The sequence below is a fragment of the Engystomops pustulosus genome, chromosome 5 (assembly GCF_040894005.1).
Source record: "Engystomops pustulosus chromosome 5, aEngPut4.maternal, whole genome shotgun sequence".
Classification (NCBI taxonomy): Eukaryota; Metazoa; Chordata; class Amphibia; order Anura; family Leptodactylidae; genus Engystomops; species Engystomops pustulosus.
In genome coordinates this window covers 13,230,254-13,242,424 of record NC_092415.1, presented here as the reverse complement: position 1 = coordinate 13,242,424, position 12,171 = coordinate 13,230,254, and positions in this window count along the sequence as shown.

Sequence of the window (12,171 nt, the reverse complement as noted above, 5' to 3'; positions counted from 1 at the left end):
GGGTCATTTACTAAGGGCTCGATTTGCGTCTTCCCGACGCGTTACCCAAATATTTCCAATTTGCGCCGATTGTACCTGAATTGCCCTGGGATTTTGGCGCACGCGATCGGATTGTGGCGCATCGGCGCTGGCATGCGCGTGACGGAAATTGGGGGGCGTGGCCGAACGAAAACCCAACGTATTCGGAAAAACCGTCCCATTTAAGAACGGAAAATGTGTCGCTCGGGACGCACTTACCTTCACTCAGCCCGAGCCGTGGAACTACAGCGTGTTCAGATGCTTTTCAGCGCAGCAGCGCCACCTGGTAGATGGTGGAGGAACTGCCTTATTAAATCCCGACCAGACCCGAATCCAGCGCAGAGAACGCGCCGCTGGATTGTGAATGGACCGGGTAAGTAAATCTGCCCCAGAGAGTTTAATATCCAGGTCAGAGGGCGGGGCTATGACATCACTAATGTCAGGATTGGTCCGTCAAAGTATGGAAAAGGATGAACTTGCTCCATAGCGTTAAACGATCTAGAGTTTTGATTCCATCTTATAGTCCCCTGCAAAAAAGTTATTATGGCAACTGCAGTCCAGTGACCTAGCAGCAAAACTTAGGATTTTTTGCGCCTGTCTATCTATTGGTATTGAGGATAATCTCTCACTAGGAAGCGCAGCTTACATGTCATTAGTCTTCCTTAAAGGAAATCTACCATTTATTTTCATGCATTATGAACCAAACATAACTTGAGTATGCTGTAGCTACACTAATGCATAAACATACCTTGTTTAATCCCTGAACCAAGTGGTTTTGCTCAAAAAATGATTATAAATTTATGATAATGAGGCTCTGTTGCTCCTGTGGCTGCTCCGGCGCTTCTCCTCTTACCCTAATTATACACTACTTCAGAGAATGCTGTATTCACTGTGTTGTCCCTGACAGGCAGAAGTAATCAATCGCTGCACCAATCCCCAGCTGCTGTGTATGAGTCATCCAGCTCAGGTTGATTAGTCCTGTCTGGACAGTTCAGGAAGCTCTGTGTGTAATGTGGCAGGCTGAATCCAACCAAGCTTTCCCAAGGTCCAGAATGTTATAATAGTTTTTTTGAGCAAAACCACTCAACTCAGGGATTAAACAAGATATGTTTCTGCATCAGTGTCGCTACAGCAGTCTCAAGGTATGTTTGGTTCACAATGCATAAAAACACATGGTAAGTCATTCTTGATAGTAAGGGGGTAGCTGGGAGAGATGTGGGTTTCCTTATCTCATCCTGGAAAACTTATTTGTATATTTCAAAAGAAAGCAAAGTGACCTTTACCACTAATTTGGCTGGAGTTCCCCTTTAAGACATTTCATCATCTGTCGCCTTGTGACTATGAATGACTTAAAGAGAGAAGCGGAATCTCATTTGACTATTCATATTCATATTGCAGGGCGTAGAACCCGGCGGCGGGATTACATGTATCAATAAATAACACCGCGCCGCGTCTTACAATGCGTCTTACACGGATACAAGGAACCTAAGTTAATCAGCCGCACTGCGCCGTACGAGAAGTCATTTGCTGCTCCTGAACTAATGTATTTGTCTGGAATCCTTTGAGCGCGGCGCATAATCCATCTTCAATTCACTGCTCCGCGACCAATATAAACAATATTGCTGACAGCATTAATATACAATATTACGTCTCGCTCCTCCGTTTCTATAGCGACTATTTTAAGTTTCGGCTTCAGAATTTATTTTTTTTTTCTGTATGCCAGATAGCTGCAGGGTGGATGGGAAAATATCACAACATCCAGCGCCCGGTGCGGATATTATACTGCAGACGCTCGCCGCCGCTCCTCTCATTCTGTATCTTTGTCTTCCCCCCGAAAACCAGGTTTTTGAAATCTGTTCGAGAGAACACGAGCGCCTTGAGTGTTATATATACATAAAGTGCAAGCACCTGCGCTCAGCCACTTGGTCCATAATTTTTTTGTTTTATTTTGTAAAAAAAATATACAAAAATAAATAATAATACAATCATAAAAAATATAATACAGATACCACTAATAATTATTATTAGCACCGGAAGTTACGTACAAGATCGGTTCTGTAAGTTTGTTCTGAAGTTGAATTTGTATGTAAGTCGGAACTGTATATTTTATCATTGTAACCCCAGCCAAATTTTCTTTGTCTCTGTGACAATTGGATGTTAAGAATGTTGGATTGTCATAAGAACCAGGATTAACAATTAAGCTTCATTACCTTACAGACACCTGTGATAACTGTTATAGCTGTTTTTTTGTAGCCTGGGGATAAAGTACAGTAATTACCAACATCCAGAGGTCCGTTTATATTTAGGGGTCATCTGTAAGATGGTTGTTCTTAAGTAGGGGACCGCCTGTAGTAGTAGTTGTAGTCAGGGGCGGACTGGCCATTGTACCCACCGGGAATTTTCCCGGTGGGCCGGTTGGTCCTGGGCCGGTCTGGGGCCGGTCCGGAGCTGTTCCGGGGCCGGTCCGCACTCCCTCCCTACAGAATTAAACATAATCTATTGTACCTGCATCGTACGATCGTGCGATGCAGGTACTATTGATTATTACACAGACGCAGCGCAGCACCGCTGCTTCTGCGTCTGTGTGTTACCTGTATGCAGCTACACAGGTCGCGCAACTGACGTCATTGCGCGACCTGTGTAGCGTGGAGGAGCGCTGCCACGTACCGTGTCAGCCGTCAGCTCTCCCGGCCACCTGCAGCTCCGCGGCTTGCTGGTTATAAGAGGCGCAGGATAGTGACGTCACTATCCTGCGCCTCTACACCAAGCCACCGAAGACCGGGGACAGGAAGAAACCTCCTCCGAAGAACAAGAGGTGAGTATTATGATTTTTTTTTTTTTAATTATAGGCTGGAGGCATTCATTGTATAAATGGGGAAGTGATTATATAAACAAGACAAGCTGGGGACATTATTTCTATATCTGGGCAGGCTAGGGGCATTCACTTCATGGCTGTGGGCATTCATTTTATTGCTAGGGCGGGCTGGAGCTATTAATTGTATATCTGTATATCTGGGGCGGGCTGGAGCTATTAATTGTATATCTGTATATCTGGGGCGGGCTGGAGCTATTAATTGTATATCTGGGGCGGGCTGGAGCTATTAATTGTATATCTGGGGCGGGCTGGAGCTATTAATTGTATATCTGGGGCGGGCTGGAGCTATTAATTGTATATCTGGGGCGGGCTGGAGCTATTAATTGTATATCTGGGGCGGGCTGGAGCTATTAATTGTATATCTGGGGCGGGCTGGAGCTATTAATTGCATATCTGGGGCGGGCTGGGGCTATTAATTGCATGTCCGGACGGGCTGGGGCTATTAATTGCATGTCCGGACGGGCTGGGGCTATTAATTGCATGTCCGGGGCGGGCTTGGGCTATTAATTGCATGTCCGGGGCGGAATGGGGCTATTCATTGCATGTCCGGGACGGGCTGGGGCTACTAATTGCATGTCCGAGGTGGGCAGGGGCCATTACCATTACAGTATATTACATTATGGGGCACTATTTGTGTGGTACTAATATTGTAGGGGGCTCTATTACAGTATTTGGGGCACAGTATAGGTGGTAGCAGAAGAAGGGAAAATGGGAAAGTGCAGAACATAAGACGTCTGTGTGGTAAACTCTGCAGGAATGCTGTGTACCTGGAGGAAGAGACAAGGTAATGGTGGAACTAATGGAGAAGAGGAACGAGAACAATCCGGGGATACGTCACCTGATGTCACTGGATGCAATAGGTGAGGATCTCATGTGTTTTCTGTAGTTGTATATGATAAATACTGATTTTTTTCATTTTCACTTCTGTGTATATATGTAGTATTACAGTAGTTATATTCTTGTACATAGGGGGCAGTATTATAGTAGTTATTCTTGTACATAGGGGGCAGTATTATAGTAGTTATATTCTTGTACATAGGGGGCAGTATTATAGTAGTTATATTCCTGCACATAGGGGGCAGTATTATAGTAGTTATATACTTGTACATAGGGGGCAGTATTATAGTAGTTATATTCCTGTACATAGGGGGCAGTATTATAGTAGTTATATTCTTGTACATAGGGGGCAGTATTATAGTAGTTATATTCCTGTACATAGGGGGCAGTATTATAGTAGTTATATTCCTGTACATAGGGGGCAGTATTATAGTAGTTATATTCTTGTACATAGGGGGCGGTATTATAGTAGTTATATTCTTGTACATAGGGGGCAGTATTATAGTAGTTATATTCCTGTACATAGGGGGCAGTATTATAGTAGTTATATTCCTGTACATAGGGGGCAGTATTATAGTAGTTATATTCTTGTACATAGGGGGCAGTATTATAGTAGTTATATTCTCGTACATAGGCGGCAGTATTATAGTAGTTATATTCTGGTACATAGGATGCAGTATTATAGTATCTATATTCCTGTAGGGGGCAGGATTATAGAAGTTAGCTTGTATATGGGAGAAAGTATTTTAGTAGTTTTATTTTGTATATAGAAGGCAGGATTAAATGAGTTATTCTATATGTACCATCAATTTGTCGATATTAACTCCACCCACATTGTCTGACCACACCCACTTGCCTTGACTCCGCCCATAAAATGGGGCCGCTTTTACAGTTTTTTCCAGGGCCATTTTAAATTCCCAGTCCGCCCCTGGTTGTAGTAGAAGTAATATAAAAATAAGCCTCATACCGACCAATCATGGGTTTGCAGAGGTAGCAGTACTGACTGTGTTGCTCGGGTATAACATCTACTATTATCCCCAGTTTTAAAGGGAACCTGTCACCACATTTTTATAAATACAGCTAGTGACAGGTTCCCACAGAGCCCAATTAACTAATTACTACCTTCTCTTAGCTAAATATTATTTCCCTCACAACCCCATAGAATCAACTTTGTTATCTTACCTAACATACCCCCATAGAATCAACTTTGTTATCTTACCTGGCATACCCCCATAGAATCAACTTTGTTATCTTACCTGGCATACCCCCATAGAATCAACTTTGTTATCTTACCTGGCATACCCCCATAGAATCAACTTTGTTATCTTAACTGGCATACCCCCATAGAATTAACTTTGTTATCTTACCTGGCATACCCCCATAGAATCAACTTTGTTATCTTACCTGGCATACCCCCATAGAATCAACTTTGTTATGTAACCTGGCATACCTCCGTAGAATCAACTTTGTTATCTTACCTGGCATACCCCATATATTCAAATTTGTTATCTTATCTGGCATACCCCCATAGAATCAACTTTGTTATCTTACCTAGCATACCCCCATAGAATCAACTTTGTTATCTTAGCTGGCGTACCCCCATAGAATCAACTTTGTTATCTTACCTGAAATACAGCCGGATCCAGCAGCGAGTCAGAGGGGGGGGGGGGGTGTCCTGCTCGGCCAAGTCCATTGGTCTCTCATGCTCACTCACTTTTACTCCTTCCTATGCCCGTTTCCACCTTCTCATCATTCAGAACTTCATATCATGTGACCAGGGTGATGTCATCTAAGGGACTTTACCCACTAACATTTGAAATATCTACACCATGTATATATCTGATCATATGAAATCACAGCAGCCTCCATGGCCTTCTACTCCTCCCCATCCTCCATATGGAACAGTGGGGAAAAAGTATAATAGGCTGTGTATAATAATACTGCGTGAGGCTGTATATAGTAACTACTGGAGGGGGCAGTGTCTACTGTTTACTTGGGGTGGAGTGGCTCTACATATACTCTCTATGGGGATCAAATGAATCCAAAAGAGGAAAGCAGCACTCCGTCTTATGGGGGATCTGTATATAGGGGCTGGATTTTATTAAACTGGGTGGCCTTATATGGAGTTCTGTATATGATTTAATTTGGGAGTATGTCTATGGGGGCTGTTATAAAGAAATTAGGAGAACAAGTATGTATATAAATTAGCAGGGTGCTGTAGTTCATGGGTCTGGTATATGTAATAAAATGTGGGTTCTGCAGATACTACGAATATAATTTATTTGGGGGGCTATATAAAGGATGTTTTATGTGGGGAATAGTGTGTTCAGCCGTGTTGTGAAGGTAATGGGGCTCATTTACTAAGGGTCATGTACCGCCTTTTGTGTGGCGGCTGCACTAGTCTTCATATGACACAAATTTCTGCACTGAAGGGGGCGCTCCGGTGCTCAGTTGGACCGTGCACCAAATTTATCATGCAAAGTTCAACAAGAGTTTTCAAGTTTCTTCCAGATGATATGTTCTCCAAGTCAGTTCCTCGAGTTCTCTATTGTTGGAGTGAATATACACTCACAGATGTGCTGCGTTTTCCAATTCCCAACAGTTGTCCCAGTAAATCTCTGTTTGGAATTAGAAAAAGCTGCACAACTGTGGAGTGTGATCAGATACATACATGGGGTAGATTTTGCAAATGTTAGGTAGTAAAGGAACATAGATGACATCACCCTGGTCACATGACATGAAATGCTGAATGGTAAGAAGGGGGTATGTGTCATGGGGAGGGGCTGCCGGACACAGCCAAGCAGGACACGCCCCCTCTGACTCACTGCTGGATCTGGCTGCTTGCCAGGTAAGAGAACAAAGTTGATTTTTTGGGGGGAATGTGAGGAAAACAATTTTTAGTTAAAAGAAGGGTGGCATTTAGTTAATAGGGCTCTATGGGAAGCTGTCACTAAATGTTTTTGTGAAAAATGTAGTGACAGGTTCTCTATAAGATATTTGTGATCATAATTTTACGGTATTTGTGCAATTTTGTGCATTAAAGGGAACCTGTCATCAGTAATTGTAATAAACTATTACCGGTATATTGTCAAACAGCATAACACCTTCTAGTATTTTGTTTCTTTCATGGTCCAGTCTGGTGGCATCTTCTAGAAAATCAACTTTGAAGTGAATTGTAAATTAGTTGTATAAAGTCAAGGAGGAGGAGAGTTTAACATTGAGGTCAATGTGGGGAAGTCTGAACTCCTCCTCCTATTTGATAAACATTAAGCATCAGACTTCAGGAGATTTAGTTAGTGATGTCTCTGAATGCAGAACCATCAATTACAGTTTTTGCCTGCAGTGCCTCCACAGGTGAAATTAGGTATTACATTGGTTTGATCCTACAGAGGAAGACAGAATATTTTGTATCATTTCTTTTCACTCTGGATAAAAGATGATGGAACATATTTTAGGGAACCCCTACTTTATTTACTCAGAGTTCCCGACCTCTAGGGCACTTTTTTATTAGGACAGCCCCTTTAAGCTCAGAATTTTAGAATCTCAGAATTGCTCTTTCAGTTCTAGAACTACACTGTACTGCGGTTATACCCACAAGTCACTATAAGACAAGCTACCCCTACTAAGAGTGATGTCCAATGCTGCCGGCACCGGCTTAGGTTTTATGGCAAGATGTGTTGTGTGCCTTGTAGATTTCAGTGTTGCATTGTGACATCACATCTCATGATTTATGATGATGTCATGTTGTAACAAGTGCAAAATTTCCAATTGGTCCCAAGTGATCTCCCCATCTAAGAAGATCCTATTAAAGAGTATGTACCAATTTTACATTTATCCCCAATTCACAGTATAGGAATAGTGAATAGAGATGACTGGACATTTGGGTTCGGCCTTTTGACCTGGACATATTTCCGGATTGGAGGCCAAACAGCCAATCGGGCAAACTGAAACACTAGGAACTGGCCATAGCTATAATTGGCCAGAGGTGTCTTGGCTTATCGGCAGTGAGACCCCTCAAAATCTTGAGATCTGCACCACGCCAACGGGATATTTGGATTTTCAAAGTCCAAAGTCAATATAATACACTAGGTAGCTCTTTCGGGTTCCCCATCAACTCCAATTGTCCAGACACCAGTGGACCTGTGTTCTCCTGTTCTGTGTATTTCACAATTCAGGACGTCTCAACAAGTGGGAGGCCCAGGCTTCCAATTATTAGAAAAACCTCTCTGAGCATGGGTCTAAGGCTGGGGGTCGTAGAGGAACCAGATCCACATGAGCAGTAGATAGAAATACTGCTACGTGTACATTACATACTGCAGATAGTCTTCTTTCATGGAGAGGAGACATGTTTGGACCTCCTAAGGTTCCTAAGATAACTGCACCCTGTATAATACATGGGATTCCAACCCTGGCTAAAACACCCAAAGATCTTCACATTGGAAGTGACGTCCAGTTTTTAGGCCATCCTGGAATCCTTCGTTGATCCCTGATGCTGCTGACTGTAGAGGGATTCACTAGAATCTGGTCAGAGATTGAAGATCAGAAAAAGATCAAAGATATGGGCAATGAAGAGTCTCTTCACTTTCTACCAAACGGTGTCCAAGCTCGGTAATGCAAGTCGGCTCCATCCACTCTATCATCACAATGCCTTCATCTTGTGGGTGCCAATATGAATTACCTGTCCTAAGGATTGGTCATCCATGCTAAAACCCAGAAAATCCTTTAGTTTGGCCAAGATTATGATCGATCAAGGTTATCGAGGATTAAACGGATCGGATTATAGGAGGTGACACAGAACACGGGACTCTACGTCAGTCTCCAAATGGTTAAAGACCCCTTTGCTTTCTGCCGCCTCGTTGTGTCCCACATTTGGATCTAGCATGTGTTATGATAACACTCCTTTGCAGGTTGTAAGATTTCACATTCTCTCCTGTTCATCTGACAAGAGCCTAACGCTTTTGTTGGCACCTTACAGAGAATTTGTCAAACTTCTGCCGGCATCGTGTTATATGAGCATCTGCTCCACTCCGCCATCTGATAGAAATTAACTATTCAGGCCGTAGCCGCCGAAAAAAATTCAGCTCAACTTTTTATTTTCAGAAAGAGAAACTTTTTATTTTCTATTTTTTTTTTTATCTTGTAAAGATCCAACAAGTCATTTTAATTAGAAACACAACCTGTTCTCAGCTGCTCGGGGGATGGGATTTCTTCATTTAGAGTCTTCTATCAATGTTCCTCCAGGATCTCTTATGTCGGTTTATTCCCCCGTTCTAGTTTTGGTGGTACATTAATCAAATCATCGTAATTCTCCATGGCCGTATCATCACTTGGTTCCTGTCTTATCTTCTTGACATGTAAAGAGATGAATCTTTATGAATTTGTTTCTTCGTAATTGCACCAAAACATTTTGGGGCACATTTACTTTGGGGCACATTTACTTACCCGGTCCAGTCGCGATCCAGTGGCGCGTTTTCAGACAAGGATTCGGGTCTGTCGAGATTCACTAAGGTCGTGCACCCGATATCCAGCAGGTGTCGCTGCTGCGCCGAGGTCCGCCGGAGTTCACCTTCTTCATCCCGGTGCATGTAAGTGCTGATCTTGCAACACAAATTCTTTTTAAAATTCTGTGGTTTTTCCGAATCCATCGGGTTGTCCGTCGGCCACACCCTGTTGAGTGAAAGCTGTCACCGATGCGCCAAAATCCGATCGCGTGCGCCAAAATCCTGGGGGAATTCACCGCAAATCGGAAATTGTTGGGAAGCCTGGTGAAAGTGTTCGATTCGGACCCATAGTAAATGAGCCCCAATTTACTTCTGGCCAGGGCTGGATTGTGGGGTGAACATATATCCTTAGGTCTCCACCACTTTGAGTGAACCTCCTCTAACCTTCCACCAGGTCACCATTTACTGATCCTATCCAACCTTACAGAGATGGGGAGGTGACCATAGATGTTGATAGCTCACGATGGAAGAAGATGTTGTCTGCTCCATGGATATACTGTTGATGGCTTCTACACTGCAGTTCATAATTTTCTTTCGTATTGACCAAAATGGTTGCATGAATACTCAGTTTTTATATTTTTTGATATGTAAAGAGATGGATCTGAAAGAATTAGCTTCTTTGTTATCACATCAGAACATGTTGAGGTTGCTATATGCTTCGTTTCAGGGCTAGATGATAGGGGGAGGGTTCTCTTGCCCTTAGGCCTTCACCACCAGTGGACCTTCACCATTTTTCTACCTGTTCACCATTTACAGGGATTTTTTTATGAAATAATTTATGCCCTATCCACAGGATAAAGCCTAACCCGCTGATCGGTGGGGGTCTGAGTGATGAGATCCCCACAGATTATGAGAACAGCAGGTCTGATGGGGTCCAGGGTACCTCTGTCGAACCCCTCATCTCTCCCCGAGTTGAGTGGAGCAGCAGGACGCACAAGTCCATTCTGCTCCATTCATATCTATGGAAACCCCTACCGATGTGCAAGTTAGGGCCTATCCTGTGGATAGGACCAAACTTGTTTCATGGGAAAATCCCTTTAATTGCCAAATCAGCTGAAAAAAAGATTTTGCTTCTACAATAATGTCTGCAGATATTTGTTCATTGACCAAGATGCCAATATCAACGTCCAGTTTCCATCTCATTCTCTTAACATGTGAATATATAGCTATATATTTCTTGTCAGGGTTGGATTGTGAGGTGAACACATGCCCCAGGGCCTCCACCACCTTTAGAAAGAAGTAGCAAGGACATGAAATATCGTACACTGTAGCTGCTGGATCAGACTACACAGGCTTTTGCATGTAGTCTGTCACCATGGAGACACACAGATCTGCAGAAGATGTTTCCACCAGTGATGCCAGAGACACATCCCCTGCTCCCATATTTTAGAAGCAAGAACTGCTTGGCCCTAAGGGTAAATCTGAACCACCCCCAAACTATAATGTATTATGGAGAGTCCTACTCTCCCCATATAAGGTAAACACAACTGGCCCCTGGGTGACTGCACCCTCTATGCTCCCTCAGGCTACACTCCGGTTTCATTGAGTAAAAACTTGGTGACTAGGTCAAAAACACAAATAGAAATATCTGGAATATGGTTTTTATCCATGTGACGCTCAGAGCTGACACTTTACACATTGGTGATTTTTAGGGGCAAATGCCCTTTAAACCCATCATTGGGGCCGTCACACCTATTATGTTCTCAATATTTGTCTTATTTTTTTTTTTCCCATCAAACTTGAAGGAAAGTTCAATCCAAGGAGTCCGGTCTGATATTTCACACCCTGAAACGCGTCTGATATCTCATTAGGGTTGAAATTTCCGAGAGGGAAATATCATCCGTCATCGCGAGGCATCAAAAGAGCCGAGGTCCTCGCTTCACCCGGTGACCTATACCTCTGTGAACTGACAGCATTCATGCCATCACATATTCTCCGCTCCGTCTCCTGGCAACTGCTATACTTTAAAAGCAATTACTGCCATTCCACGTTTGCCAAAGTCTTCCAGACAAAACAAAGCGGGACACGACGAGCGCGATGTAAAATAATCAACATCTAAATGTCTCCTTCCATCAGGCTTCAGAGCTGCCACTTCTGGCTAGTAACGACGCGCTAGAGGTCCTCGCAGAGGTCAATGCGAAGGTTATCGTGTCCCTTGATAAACTATCGGATCCTTTATACCAGAGGCCCCTCCCACAACACCAAATTCATTTACATTTTTTGTCATTACCAGAATAATTTAATTTTTTAACATATTTTTATCATTTTTACGTCTCAATACCTCTAAAATAAAGTCATATTGTATATACCATATATACTCAAGTATAAGCCGACCCAAGTATAAGCCGAGGCCCCTAATTTTACCACAAAAACCTGGGAAAACCTATTGACTCAAGTATAAGGCGAAGGTGGGAAATGCATTGGTCACAGGCTCCCCAGTATATAGCCTGCCCGACCCTGCCCCATAGTATATAGCCAGCACCTGCCCCCCAGTATATAGCCTGCCAGCCCATATCCCCCAGTATATAGCCTGCCAGCCCATATTCCCCAGTATATTGCCAGCCCCCTGCCCCAGTATATAGCCAGCCCCCTGCCCCAGTATATAGCCAGCTCACTGCCCCAGTATATAGCCTGCCAGCCCATATCCCCCAGTATATAGCCAGCCCCCTGCCCCAGTATATAGCCAGCAGCGGGGGAAGCCGGAAAGGTGAGGTTTGATTTTTTTTTACTTACGAGTATAAGCCGAGTTTGGGTTTTTCAGCAATTTTTTTTGTGCTGAAAAACTAGGCTTATACTCGAGTATATATGGCTTTTTAAAAATACACCGTTTTATGTATGCAGCTCCCACGCAGACCGATGAGCTCCAGACAACCAATAAACCTGTGTGGTTACGTCTTGGAGTCATAAATTCTTTTAGTTCTACCTTCCATTTTTGCTCAA